We start from the raw sequence: 14,977 nt of genomic DNA, 5'->3' as shown, positions 1-14,977 counted from the left end.
CTGGGAGCTGAGGGGAAACCCGCCACAGCCCTGGGAGCGGGAGGGAAACCCGCCACAGCCCTGGGAGCTGAGGGGAAACCCGCCACAGCACTAGGGAGCTGAGGGGAAACCAGCCACAGTGCCTGGGAGCTGAGGGGAAACCCGCCACAGCCCTGGGAGCGGGAGGGAAACCCGCCACAGCCATAGGAGCGGGAGGGGAAACCCGCCACAGCACCAGGGAGCTGAGGGGAAACCAGCCACAGTGCCTGGGAGCTGAGGGGAAACCCGCCAAGGCGCCTGGGAGCTGAGGGGAAACCCGCCACAGCCCTGGGAGCGGGAGGGGAAACCCGCCACAGAACCTGGGAGCTGAGGGGAAACACGCCACAGCCCTTGGAGCGGGAGGGGAAACCCGCCACAGCCCTTGGAGCTGAGGGGAAACCCGCCAAGGTGCCTGGGAGCTGAGGGGAAACCCGCCACAGCTCTTGGAGCGGGAGAGGAAACCCGCCACAGCGTCTGGGAGCTGAGGGGAAACCCAGCAGGATTGGCTGGGACAGGAGGGGAAACCCAGCAGGATTGGCTGGGACAGGAGGGGAAACTGGCCACAGCCCTGTCACAGGGCCAGGCGTCCTCTGGAGCCAGGCCGATCTGAGCCTGTAGGCAGGTGGATAGGCCCAGAGCGGCCGAAGTCCGGAATGCCGGGCCTACGCTTGCAGGTGCCAAGCGGCCGGGCTTGGGGTGGGAACATCCCCAGGACCCAGGCACTCCAAGCTGGCGCACACCCAAGCAGCCAGGAACGGGGCCGGAACGTCCCCTGCAGCAAGTGAGCAGACAGCAGGGCCCTGCTTGCCACTGTCCGTGGCAGCGAGGGGCAAGCAGTCCCTTGCAGGGCCCCCACAGAGAGCAGACACCAGGGCCCTGCTTGCCCCTGCGGTGGTGAGCCAGAGAGAAGACAGCAGGGCGCTGCTTGCCCCTGACCCCAGCGGTGAAGGACAGGCAGTCCCCTACAGAGAGCAGACACCAGGGCCTACGGTGGCATCAAGCAGGCAGGTCCGCAGAGAGCAGAGGACCATGGGGAGCAGGTCTAAGCCGTCAGTAGGACATCCTCTGAGGGCTCCCAGATTGGAGAGGGTGCAGATCGGGCTGAGGGACCCCTCATTCCCCGTGCATGAATTTCGTGCACCGGGCCCCTAGTGTATATATAAAAGGGTAATATGCTAAGCATCTGAGTAATGATGTCAAGTAGCCATGCCCAGCTTCTGCTCCCTAGTGACTAGCCTCCTTGCAGTTTCTTTAGCCCAGGAACAGACCTGCTTTATAGCCAGGTGGAAACATTTCACACTTTAACCAAATGTCTGTGAAGCATTTTCCCATGGTTCATCTCATTTGATCCTCACAGAAGTCCTGGAGTAGGTAGATAGGAGACTCGGTGGAATCCTATTTTTCTTTTAATTGGCCGGAAAACGGAGATTTAGAAACTTGACCCAACTGAAAAGAAGTAAGAAATGGTGGACCTTGAAAATGACTTCAGGTTTTCTCACTGCGCAGAATATAGTCAAACATTGCAGTTTAATATTTTACCCTTTGTTCTCCTGTGCATGATCCACAATAATCTGCTTCATATTGATATTTACTACTGTGCTGCTGACAATTACCTGAAAGAGAAGTTGAGGTGCTTCACTGGGCTGGAAAAAGTTTAGCTAAATCAGAAAGCAGGCCTAATTAAACAAGTTTAATATATAGATATAGATATAGATATAGATATACATATATATTGATATATATACATATATATCATATATATTGATACATATAAAGCTCTTGCTGGCGCCAATTGCACACATGTGTTTCGATCTGTCATTGTTGATCGTGAATTTGGTTGATACTTCTATTATAGAGAAAGAGCAAATAGTGATATTAAAACATTTCTTCTAATTAATTTCCTTTCAATGTGCATGAATTCGTGCACTGGGCCACTAGTGGTGTTAATGACCATAATGAGCTGGCTGAGGCCTTTGCCAGGAGAAGGCAAGAACCAGACTTTAGAGAGCTGAGGAGGCTGGTGTGGAAGCAGTGGGGCACCCACAATGAGGGTAATTAGATGGTGAAAGAGTTGGTTCTGCAGAGGCTGCCATTTAATCCAAGGGAGACATAGCCAAGTTGGGTAATTTTATTAAGGAAAGCAGAGTGGTGCTCGCTTCGGCAGCACATATACTAAAATTGGAACGATACAGAGAAGATTAGCATGGCCCCTGCGCAAGGATGACACGCAAATTCGTGAAGCGTTCCATATTAAAAAAAAAAAAAAAAAAAAAAAAAAAAAAAGGAAAGCAGAGTGAATGACCCTGACCTCTCAGCATAGGAGAGATTTATACTGCAGTTCCACCAAGTAGCCTGGAGGGGGAGACAGAGGCTGGGGCTACAAAACTGCTTCTTGGGACTGTCAAGGTCAGGTGGTGGAGTGAGATTAGCATTCCAGAGCCAAGTCTGGCTCCATGACCTGTCTGGTCTCTGATCACCCAGGCTGGAGGGGCAGCCACTTTCAAACAGGGATAATGCAGGTGGGAGGGAGGCCAGGGAGGGCTGTGGTAACTGGCACCCAGGTTTGGAGGCAGGGCCTAGAGACAATATCAGTGCAGGGAACTAACAGGGGGAAGTGGGTCTGGGAAGAAAACTCCCTCCTCCCCACAAAATGGCGCAATACACTCAAGGCCATACCACACAAAATGAGTTGGCAGAGCAGCTTGGGGGATAACTTCCCACTTCTGTTAATGGGGAACCCTGGGCTCCTCCCTGTATAGACAGCAAGGCAGGCCACAGAAGCGGGTGGCGGAGGATTAAGTAACACAAACCCAGGGGGAAAGGCCCAGGGCCTGAGGCCTGCAGCTGTGTAGGCATCTGCAGCAGCTCCTCCAGCAGGCCCCACAAGGGCACTGGGCCTGGGGCCTCCCGGGGCTTGCATTTCTGAGTTTCACAAGAGTGCTTCCCAGACATCTCAAGATGGATCTCCTCAATTAACCCACTTTAAGAGGCCACCCACACCCTCCCCTGCCTGCCATCCTGGGCCTATGGGCTCACTGCTGGGAGCAACTTCTGAAAGCAGGGGAGCTGACCAACCAAAACTTTGTTTTTCTTAACGCCTCTTCCTCTTCTGAATGCTAAATTAAATTCCCTCAAAGTCGAATAGGGCCACCCAGAACCAGATGCCAAAAGGAGGGCCAGGTGGGTTGGTCTGCCACTGGCTTACACCAGTACAGCTGATCTGGTTGTGAAATAAATACACCAGCCAACAAATCAACAGCTGCTGCCCCAATCTGCCAGTTCATCCCCTGGGACACCCTGGCCCTCCCCTCGGTAAAGGGGTAATGCCTGGCAGCATGGCATCTTCCGAACTGATTAGCCAGTGCCAAAGTGCTCCTGATGATCAAATATTTTAGTACTGCCATGGAGTGGGGCCCCTTCTGCAGAGTGTGAATGTAAAGGGGACTCCTTGGCAGACCTGACAAGCTCAGTGATGGAAAGTACCCACACAGAATGGTCTGGTCATAAATTCCTAACTGGGCAGATCATAGAAGGTAGTCACGTCCCCGTCCTATAGCTTTCTTAGCCAAGGTCAGTCTTCATACCCTACGCAGCCCTGTCCATTGTTCTTACGCAGCTCATCACATTGTTCTTATGTGATGACAGAAATGTCAGAGTAATTTTCTTTCCCAGACCCCTCGGAGGCACAACTCCAGGCGCCAGAGCACAAACATGAGACTCCTCTTTGTTATCTTGCTGCCTGCATACCATCTCTATGTGCTGTACATGTTAAATGTTAACTCTCCTGTATCCACCAACGTAAAAGAAGTCTCTCTCCATTTTGCTTTTTATCCAATCCGAGGAATTTCCCACTTTGCTTTCTCACGCCTCCTTAACCTTCTACCAATGGATTTTATGTAACCTTCCTTACTTTCTCTTCTTTGATTCTAAATGCATTTTTTAAAAAACTGCATAACTACCATTCTCCAGAGCATTTTCTCAACCCGTTGAGGTCTTACTTCTGGGCATGTTCTCAAATAAACTCATAAAAATTTCTATAGGTTTGTATTTTCTTTCATTGACCAGAGAAATGGAGAGCTGGCCTAGAGATCAAGCTCCCCGCCCCCAGCACAGCACCGAGTTGCTGACCTTCTAGCCATGCTTTAGCCAGAGGGGAGGGTCCAGATGCTGGCTTTGGGGTGGTTTCCCAGTGGTTTCATCTACCCCATCAACCTCCCTGAGGCCAAAGCTAATAAATGAAGCGCTCATCTGATAAGAAAGGCTCTCCACAACTTAGTGAATGTATTAAATGATTCCATACACGATAAAACACTCCCAAAAACCTATTGTGTTTGAATGTACACTGGGGCCTTGACTTACGAGTTTAATTCGTTCCGTGACGGAGCTCGTAACTCAAATTACTCGTATGTCAAATCAAAAAGTGAACAGTGAGACATGTGATGCTGGGCTGATGTGGCGTTCACTGTGACGTTCGCTGCGCCAACTAGCGGTGGGGTATCTGAAGCTGGCTCGTAACCCGAATTTTAGCTCGCAACTCAAAGCAAAAACTCTTTAGTCAGGACACTCGTAAGTCAAGGCCCCACTGTAAATGCATACAAAAAGGTCTTGAAGGAATACATGCCAGTTAGTGTGTGTTCTAGAATGTATTCCAGAATCTCTAGAATGGAGGAGGAAAGTGTCTTTGGAGTGTGTGTTGTTTGTAGGGTGCTCCCAGATTTTTACTCTGTATTTTAAGTTGTAGGTTGAATTGTGTCCCTAAACATTCATATGTTGAAGTCCTAACAAGCACTTGAGAATGGGACCTTATTTGGAAATAGGGCTGTGGCAGATGTATTAGTTAAGGTGAGATCACACTGAAGTATGGTGGGCCCCTAAAATGACTGGTGACCTTATAAAAAAGAGACATTTGCACACAGACATGTGCACAGGGAGAACAGGGGTGGTTCGTCTCCAAGCCCAGGAACGCCAAAAATTGCCCACAAACCACCAGAAGGCAAGGGAGAAGCCTGGGACAGGTTTCTCTCATGGCCCTCATAAGTAGTCAACTCTGCCTTTGGCCTCCAGGATGGTGAGACAACACATTTCTATTGTTTCAGCCGCTCAGTTTGTGGTGGTTTGTACAGCCACCTCAGGAAACAAATATACTTTGATAAATATTGCAGTGAGAAATCCCTTGCAATAGTGGCCAGAATGTACAATGAGTATTGCTTGTGAAATTAAAAATCAAAAGTGTATCTTTGCAAAGCATGTTATTGAGCTAATCCCACACTCTAGCACCACTCCCTGTGCTGATACATGGGTCTTGTCATTTTACGCAGCAACCACCCATTACCAGCCCTTTTATGGACGAGGTGATTGCCCAAGCTCACACAGCTTGAGTGACAGTGCAGGGAGCTCAAGCTGTGTGAGCTCTGGCGGCTGGACCCCAAGCCTAGTGCCCTGTGTACGTCTCCTGGGGCCCACTCCCAGCTTTCCCGACTTTCTGGCCTCTAATCCATCATGCATTTATCAGTTGTGGTGGGCAAAGGCACCTAGGATGTGGTGGGAAGACCCCTGAAACTGGGAGTCAAACAGTCCTGGATTCAAATCCTGACTCTGTTATTTATACTTGAGTGACCTTGGGTGAAGTGTCACCCATTTGGTGAGTCGCAGTTTCCTCATCTATGACATCATCATGAAAAGCCCTTTACAAACTGTAAAGAGCTGTGTACCAGGGGTTTGTTGTAATGTCTCTAGTACCTTATCCTGATGTTTCTTTTTGCCTAAAACAGGGCCAACTTTCCCCAGCAGCCCCTGGAAACCCTTATTGGCTAAACCATCCCTCAGCTGTGGGCCTGGATCACCCTATCCATGCAGTGAGCATTTTTCCCTCTCTCATGTCTGCTGAGCACTCACTGCTTCCCAAGCCTCCTTGTGGGAGGCAGAATAATGGCCCCCAAAGATGTCTACATCCTAATCTCTGGAACCTGTTAATATGTCACCTACCATGGCAAAGAGGACTTTGTAGTTGTGGTTCAATTAAAGACTTTAAGATGGGGTGGTTCTCCCTGCTACTTGGTTGGGCCTGCTGTGATCACAAGAGTTCTTACAAAGAGGGGCAGGAGAGTCAGAATCAGAGGAGGAAATGTGATGACAGAAGCAGGTCAGAGAGAGAGAGAGAGAGATTTAGAGATGGTACACTGAGCCTTGAAGATGGAGGGAGGGGCCACGAGCCAATAAATGCAGATGGCTTCTGCAAAGGCAGGCAAGGAAACAGATTCTCCCCCACAGCCTCTGAAGGAGCGCAGCCCTGCTGACACTTGGTTTTAGAACTTCTAACCTACAAAACTGTTACATAATAAGTTTGTGTTGTTTTAAGCCACTAAATTTGTAATCATCGTTACAATAGCACAGGAAACTGGTGTACCCCTCCTAAGTGTTTTGCAGGCATAATCCCTTTACTCCTCATCACATTTGAAGGTGGGTACAACTATTGAGGAGCTTGTCCAAGGTCACACGGCAGGTAAAGGGAGCTGGGATTAAAACCCTGGAAGTCCAGCTGCAGAACTTTCGCCCTTCAGCAAGGTGCCTGCAGCCTCTGTAGGGGTGTGTCTTAGACATCTCGTGTCTCCCAGTAGCTCCCTCCACCACGGGGCAGATTCTCCCTGCATGTGGGTTGGTTCTGTCTCTTGAAACCAGACCTTGGATTTCTTGGGTTCCTGGCTCACTATGCTCTGAAGTCTATGTGCTTCTGGAGGGGAGATGCTCTCACTGTGCCCCCTGCTGGCAGGCAGGTTCTTGGCAGCATTCCTTAAGGGATGGAGGAGGGTATTGACCTCAGATCAGGGGCCTGAATGGAGGGACCGGCCATTCACAGACTGACATGCCTTGAGGAAGTCACAGCCCCTGCAACTGCCCAGCTACTCTCAGAGGCCTGACAGAGAAGCACCACCCTGCTCTCCCATCCTGTATGTCTGCCTGTGAGTGTGGGAGGGAGGCTGTCAGATCACACAGAGCCTTCTCCCCATTTTAGAGCCATTTCACATTCTCCCCAGCTGGCAACCCAGCCCAGTCGGACAGCTCTGGTAGGAAGTCTTGGCAAGCCCCTCCCCTTCTCTCAGCCCCCTCCCTCCCTTCCTGGGAGCCTCAGGCTGGCCTGGTCCCTCTTAGGAGAGGTCACAGCCAGGCTGCCCGGTCTGCCTGACCATAGCTCTTCATCACTCTGTGTAGCCCCTTCCTCCCTAAGCCACCAGCTCAGCTCCACCGCAAACCCCACCTCCACTGACTAAAAATAACTTCCCTCCGCTGTGCTGCTCCCTCCTGGGTTCCTGCAGGTGTTAATATTCTCCCAGCCAGGCTGAGAGCCTCGTGCTAGGCAGACTGCAGGCCAGTAATTAGGTTAACTTCCCTCCTGCCAGGGACAGGGGCAGGCGGGCTGGTGGGGCTGGGTAGGGGTGATTGGAAATGGAAATGCTCTTTTCATGGGCTGGGGTGATTTTGTGTGTGAGTGTGTGTGTTGCGTGGTGTGTGTGATATTTGATGTGCTTATGTTTGTGTGGGGTGGTACACGTAGTATGTGTATATGATATGTGGTGTGTGTATATGAAGTGTATATGAAGAGCATCTTGTTCTCGCCCAGAAACTTCCACGGCTGCCATCTCCTTGCATGCCTGTGAGGAGGCCTCTGTCACAAACAGGAAAGCAGAGAGGAACTGCCCAGCCAGCCCCACCCCAGTATGAGCCCAGTGCAGCTTTAGCTGCCTTTACGGGACAGTTTCTCTGTCTTAGGCACCTACTGGGCATGGGGATGTAGGGACAATTAGCAACTGAGGCTCAAGTCAAGTGACCTTGCCAGCAGTGATTGGTGGGTGGGACCTGAGTCCTCACAGAAGCCTGAGCAGACACCAGCCCAAGGTGCCTTCCAGGGGGGAGGAGCAAGGTCATGGCTTCACTGTTGGGAGGGAAGGACTGTGGCAGAGGCCACAGGAGAGGGGGGAGAGTGCTGGCACGGAAGCAGAGGCCACGACCGGTGATTGGTGCCAGGCAAGGTCTCCCTAACGGGCCCTGACGTGACTTAGACACATTTATTGCGATGTGTGTTTAAAGGTTAGAAACAGTACATTCTGGCCTGCATTGCTCATACAGGCTGAGTACAAACAGGAGCTGATTTAAAGAGAAAGCTAAATAGCCGTATAGAAGGTATTCAGAGGGGCAAAACGTGAAGATAGAACACAAACTGTGGCACCATGCTTCATTATAAATTGAACATCATGCTTCCCAGTTCAACAGAACCTTCCAGAAGGAAGAGTCCAGAAGGCTGGAGTAGTCCTGAAGGACAGCCTAGAAGATGAGGCTGCTGAAGGCCAACAAGAGCTCACCTCCCGCTGTGCCCTGGCCAGGCAGCTCAGTTGGTTAGAGCGTCATGCAAACACACCAAGGTTGCAGGTTTGATCCCCAGTCAGGGCACATACAAGAGGCAACCAATGAATGCATAAATAAGTGGAACGACAAATCTCTCTCTCTCTCTCTCTCTCTCTCTCCCCCTCTCCCTTTCTTCCTCTCTCTCTCTCTCTCTCTCAAAACCAGTCAATAAAATAAAATAAAAAAGAGTTCACCTCACTCTATACCTCCCCACCCCTCCAGGTCCCCAAGGCTGTAGAGCAGTGATGGCGAACCTTTTGAGCTCGGCGTGCCAGCATTTTGAAAAACCCTAACTTAACTCTGGTGCCGTGTCACATATAGAAATTTTTTGATATTTGCAACCATGGTAAAACAAAGACTTATATCTTTGATATTTATTTTATATATTTAAATGCCATTTAACAAAGAAATATCAACCAAAAAAATGAGTTCGTGTGTCACCTCTGACACGCGTGTCATAGGTTCACCATCACTGCTGTAGAGCCTTGAGCAAATTAACTTCTCTGGCTTCAGCTTCCACACCAGTAAAATGAGTTGATGAGGCCCATTGCCAGGCTTGCTGACAGGATTAAGTATCCAAGGTTACAACACACAGTGGGCACTCAATAGTTGGTGACTATCCTTGGGATTTTCCTCACTAGGAGGTCAGGGCCCCGGTGGCTCACAAGGAGCCTCCTGGTCTGAGGGTGGGGCTTCTGGGAGGAGGGCTCTGGCTCGGCCGTGCAAGAGCCAGAGATAAAGAAGCAGGGTCTGAGGAGCAGCCACAGGCCTCACAGATGCACAGGGTCTCACTACATCCCTCCCAACCCCCCCGCCCTCCCCCCCGCCACACCCACACACACACACACACAGGGCTGGGCCAGCATGATTCTAGTCACCTGAATCCATTGCACACATAACACACAAGCACATCTTGCTGGTGCATGTTTTTGTGCATGGATGCACATGTGGGGCCCATGTTGATGTGGGGTTAAGTATGTGCGTGTATGTCAGGTGTTGTGTGATGCAATGTGTGTCTGAGGGTTGTACAGGTGTAGAGGAGGCATAGATAGTTTTGTGAGTGTTTATCTGAGTTGAGCAGGCTGGCCTCTAGCTCAAAAAGCAAATTCAGCCTGCCAGGGTCCCTGAAGGAGTAATTAAAGCAAGACCAGGGGGCAGAAAGAGACCCTGCTGACATTAGTGCATTGGGAGGTTTTTAGTGTGCAGTTAAGTGCATAAATGCTGCATGTGTGCACGCACACACGTGCGGGCCTTTTCCAGACAGGCCAGCTCTCTCCCTGTCCCACACTGACAGCCTGCCCCAAGTCATCTGCCTCTCCCCAGAACAGGGCCGCTGGAGTGGGCAGGCTGGGGTTGGTCCAGTCCAAGGCCCGGGAACTCCCAGGAGTTCCTTCCTGGCTCTGCTTCTCAGCTCACTCAGCCTGCTGGGTCAGCTCGGGCTGAGCTTGGGGCTCTGGCAGATCCCTGCAAGGACATGAGTTATCTGTCCTTTCATGTAAGGATTTCCACAGCTCGGAGAAGGCTCCTCTGGGACCACAGTCAGGCCTCATAGAAGAGATGCACCCGGGCTAGTATCCCATGAAGGGACCCTCAGTCAATCCACTCTTACCTCTGGGTCCCTGATGGTCTGGTTCATTGTGGATGTGCTTCTCCCATAGGCAGGCCATCTCTAGGCATCTCTGTCCCAGCACACCTTGCTGGTGCATGTTTCTGTGCATGGATGTACATGATGGTGTGTATAAGTGTGTGCTGTGTATGTCAGGAGTTGTGTGATGCGATGAGTGTCTGAGGTTGTACAGGTGTAGAGGAGGTGTAGATAGGTTTGTGAGTGTGTGTACATTGATGAGTAGACAAGGCATGGATCCTAGAGCAAGTAAGCTGAAACATTGCTGGAGGCAAAAATGACAAAACCGAAGCTGTCCTACTTTGGGCACTTCATGAGAAAGCAGGGTTTTTTGGAAAAAGCAATAATGCTGGGAAAAAAAGAAGGCAGCAGGAAAAGAGGAAGACCAAATATGGATTGACTCCATAAAAGGAGCCACAGACATGAGCCCAGCTGAGCAGAGCTATTGAGGACAGGACATCGTGACCATCACTCATTTACAGGAATCACCAGGAATCAGAGCGAACTCAATGGCACATAACAACAGCAATGAGGCATGACTGTGGCACATGTATGGGGTGTGTGCACAGGATGTGCATATGAGGCACAGGTGTGGGACAGGTAATTGGGATGTGTCTATGGGCCGTGTATATGGGGCATATATAGGAGCATGGGGACATGCATGTGGCATGGATGTGAGATACATGTGAGCTGTGTGTGAGTTGGATGCGTGTGTGTTATGTGGATGTGTGCAATGGGTTCAGGTGACTGGAAACTATTCTGCTGAGAGACAGATGCTGGAGATAAAACTGGGTCACATCCTTCAAGATAGCCTCAGCTGCTATCTCTGCAGCCTCCCCTACTCCCTTCTCACCCCCCACCAGTGCCCTGACCAGGTTGGAAAATGTGGAGGGGCCTCTGCCCCAGGCCTCCAAGGATAGCTCGCCACACACTTCTTGGGGGTAAGGGTCCTCAGGCCAGGACACCCACTAGGGCAGCCGTGGGCAAACTACGGCCCACGGGCCGGATTCGGCCCGTTTGAAATGAATAAAACTAAAAAAAAAAAAAAAAGACCTACCCTTTTATGTAATGATGTTTACTTTGAATTTATATTAGTTCACACAAACACTCCATCCATGCTTTTGTTCCGGCCCTCCGGTCCAGTTTAAGAACCCATTGTGGCCCTCGAGTCAAAAAGTTTGCCCACCCCTGCACTAGGGGGACAGTCTGAATGCTTCCTGGACATAGTAGGTGCCCAGTGTAAGATGGAGGGACAATGGGTGGTGGGTGATGACTTATAGTGACCTGCCAAGGACAGAGAAAAGGCGTATGTCCAAGGCTACAGCGATGGCTAAAGGGGCAGGGCTGCTCTCTGCCCTGCCCAAAACCCTCCTTTGTCCCTTTCTGACGTTCTCATCTTGTTTCCATCCCGTCTTCTTTCACTCATTTTCTCTCCTCACTCTAGCATTCCCTCTCCTGGGCATTAATTATTTTTTCTTAAAATATGATATGCACCCAGAAAGTGTAGAAATCTTCCATATACTGCTCAATTAATTTTCACAAATTGAACACATCTATGTACCCAGCATCCAGATCAAGAAACAGAATATTACTAGCCTTCCTGTACCCTTTCTAGTCACCACCTCCCAAGGATAACCACTCTGACTTCTAACACTGTAGATTAGTTTTGTCTAATTAGTCATTGTTAACCCCTGCACCTGAGTCCTTCCCAACTCAGGAGCAACATTAACCCTTTCCTGAATGTGAGAGGTGAGGAGAAAGCAGTGTGGTCATGCTATCTGTCCCCACTTCCCTACCCACTGACGGCAGGCAAAGGATGAAGGACCTAGCTGGCCCTCATCACAGATACCTGTCAAGAGTCTCCACAGCCCCTGCTTGAGTGTTTCAGGGCTAAAATCCATAGCTTGACAATGAATAACCTCTCTATATAAAAGCCTAATATGCAGTGTCCCCTCCGGAGCTCAACCTACTGGGAGTCTGATTGCTCGCTATGACATGCGCTGACCACCAGGGGGCGGTGGGGAATGAAGGATGGCCCCGGCAGGCAGCCGCTAGGGACCCTACCCATGCACAAATTTCATGCACTGGGCCTCTAGTTAATTTATATAAGTGTGTTAGTTAGGGCAATGTTAGCTGCTATAACAAACTCTAAAATTTCAGTAACTTATCACTACTTATTATTTCTTATTCTATAACAGTCTTATGCTGATGTTCTTGGTCAGCAGGCAGCTCTTCTCCATGTGATGATACAGGTACCCAAACTCCTTCCATCTTGTGGCTCTCTCTCCCCTCCCCAGGGACTTGGAGTTTTGAGCATCCTGCCAACAGACAGGAGAAGAGGACAAAGAGGGCCACCTGCTCTTTAGGTGCCTTTTCCAGGAAAATGTCACTTCTGCCTACATTCCATTGGTGAGAATTAGTCACATGGTTTATATACGTGCAAGGAATGTTAGGAGATATAGTCCTTGGATGGGCATTCATGTCCCATTGACAATTCTCTTCTCAGGAAGCAGAGAATGAACATTTGGTGGGCTTCTCTGTCACTGTGGGCCTCATAGGGAGGGAGAGCTCACAAAGGACACAATCTCTTTGCTCTGCCTCTACCTTGCTGGGAGGGCAGAATTCACTGACTCAGTGCCTCATTCACTTATCCATTTGAATGATTTCTCACTCATTCATTAATTTGCAAATTCATTTACTCATTTTCCCCACATCTTTACAACACTATATCCACGTTCTGTGTACACACATCCATACGTATATCTACACCTTCTATATACCCTGTCAAGAACTAAGGGGCAGAGTAGCTCCACTGGCCAGAGTCACACACCCACCATGTGGACAGCTCACGGTGGGCTCTGGGGTCCCAAGAGGTCCAGGGGGAGAAGGGGACATATGAAGAGCTGAGGAATTGGCAATCTGGTTCTAGGAGGTCTGTCCCTCCCGTAGGACCCACATTCGAGGGCCTGAGTGGATTCGAGCCTCAGGAAGGAGAAGGAGCTGTATGCCCTGGTCATGGCAGGGGCCAGGGCCGCAGACTTGGGAAGTAGAAATAAGACCTATGCACAGCTCTGAGGCCAGTGGTTCAGGGGGCAAGCTTGGCTTTGAGTCAGCCATATTGTGGCTCAAGTCATTGGCCAGGTCACCTATGGATTAGGGGGCTATGGGCAGCTCTGAACCTCGCTGACCCTCAGTGATCTCATCTGTGAGATGGACAATGATCCTCAGCTCATGGGCTCATTGTGAGAATTAGAGGTAATGAGGATGAGCATAATCTCTGGGATACGGCAGAGTTCAAAGTGGGCCACTCTCACTCCTGGGTCCAGACTAAGGGGAACCTGGGTCTGTGGGGAATTTAATTCCAAGTCCCCCGAGTGTATAATCCCCCAACTCCAGCCAGGGATGGCCTTGGGCCAGGGTGGGGCTAAACCATTGCCTCAGTTGTGAGGCCTTGGGTAGGGGACGGAATTCCCATGTAAAGTCCTAAGGCAGAGCAGGCAGAGCCCACAATCTCAGAGTATAGCCCCTTCCTCTCTTCTACCCCTTCCCCTGGTCCCAGCAAAAGCTTCCTTCCTTCACATTACATCCCAGAGATCTGCACCTTCCCAAAGGACCCAAATGAAGGCAATGCTTAAACCGGAGCAATGGCCCCTTAGGGTAGATTTACAAGTTGAGAGGAAAGCAGGAGACCTAAAGGAGGAGCGAGCCTAGGGGAGGTGAATAGGGAAGGCTGCCGCCTCTGCTCATTTTTTATTAAAGATCTGCTTCAAGGTCAGTCCTGCCCGTCTGCCACAAGGGCCTCCTCAATTTCCCAGGCTCTGCAAAGAGAGAGAGAGAGGCTGCATGGAGAGGAAGAGGCCTGGGGTGGGCCAGGCAGAGAGGCACAGAGAGGAAGAGGCAGTGTGGTTCTCGAACACAGTGTGGGCCCAGCAGAGTGCTGGACTCTGAGGGGGCCCCAGGGTGACAGGGAAGGGAGTGTGGAGAGAGAAAGGACAGCAGCAGAGAAACACTGATGGATTGGACCAGGGGCAAAGAGTGAACAATTAAGGTATCAGATGGGGAGAGGGATATAGAGGCCAGTTTTTATTATTTTCCAGGTAAAAAGACACCAGAACTGGCCTTTCCCCTACATCACCAATTCACTGCAAGCTATGGCAGTGAGAAGATCTATAATAATTAGAAAAGGAATACAACCCTCAGAGAGAGGTATTACTAGCCCCATCTTACAGATTAGAAAAACTGAGGCTCAGGGAGGCTTTCACAACGCCACACAGCTAGTCAGCAGCAATCTGGGCTTTGGGCAGGGGAACAGCACCAGGCACGAGGAGTACGAGGAGTATGAGTTCTAGTGTCAATGAGGGCCATAGCATCAGTTCTGCAATTTCAGGAGGGACTGTGGGTCCAACTCAAAGAGTATGACTTCAGAGATACGGCAGATTAAAGACGGCCACCAATTCCTGGCCCCTCCTCCCATTAAGAGATGGAATCTATGTCCCCCACCTTTGAATATAAGTGAGGGAGTGCAATTTTAAATCGAACAGGCTCTGTAACCGCTTTAACCAATAGAAAATGGGGAAAGTGATGTGTGTTTTGAGTTCTGGCTTTAAGAGATTAGCAGCTTCTAATTTCCCTCTTTTGGAACAGTTGCTTCCAGATCCCTGAGCTGCCATATGAGAAGCCTGACAACTCTGCTAGTGACAGCACAAGAGGAGGCCTGAGACAACCTGGAGAAGGCAAGAAGGAAAGCTGAGCCCAGCCCTCCAGCCATCCCCACCAGAGCCCAGACCTTCCAATCCACAACCCTTAATCAGCTGAAAACCACCAGGTGATTCCATTTAATGCTTCATGGAGCAGAAGAGTCACTAAGACAAGTCCTGCCCAAATTTTTGATCCACAAACTTGTGAGATCTAATAAAATGGTTGTTGTTTGAGTCA

The 14,977-nt window shown here is 50.2% G+C and overlaps 1 long non-coding RNA gene and 1 other non-coding gene across 2 annotated transcripts; both read left to right on the top strand.

The window, feature by feature from the left end:
* The first annotated feature begins 2,166 nt into the window (after positions 1–2,166).
* On the top strand, positions 2,167–2,273 carry LOC139009721 (U6 spliceosomal RNA). The gene has a single exon (XR_011471422.1). It is a non-coding gene; the product is annotated as a U6 spliceosomal RNA (small nuclear RNA).
* A 10,001-nt stretch (positions 2,274–12,274) lies between these two features.
* On the top strand, positions 12,275–14,977 carry LOC139008211 (uncharacterized). The gene is made up of 2 exons (XR_011471118.1): positions 12,275–12,451; positions 14,687–14,977. It is a non-coding gene; the product is annotated as an uncharacterized lncRNA (long non-coding RNA).

This window comes from Myotis yumanensis, unplaced genomic scaffold (genome assembly GCF_028538775.1).
Source record: "Myotis yumanensis isolate MYYU_CA2020_CCGP unplaced genomic scaffold, mMyoYum1.0.hap1 SCAF_4, whole genome shotgun sequence".
Classification (NCBI taxonomy): Eukaryota; Metazoa; Chordata; class Mammalia; order Chiroptera; family Vespertilionidae; genus Myotis; species Myotis yumanensis.
Note: the sequence above shows the minus strand (reverse complement) of the source record. Positions and strands in the feature narration are given on the sequence as shown.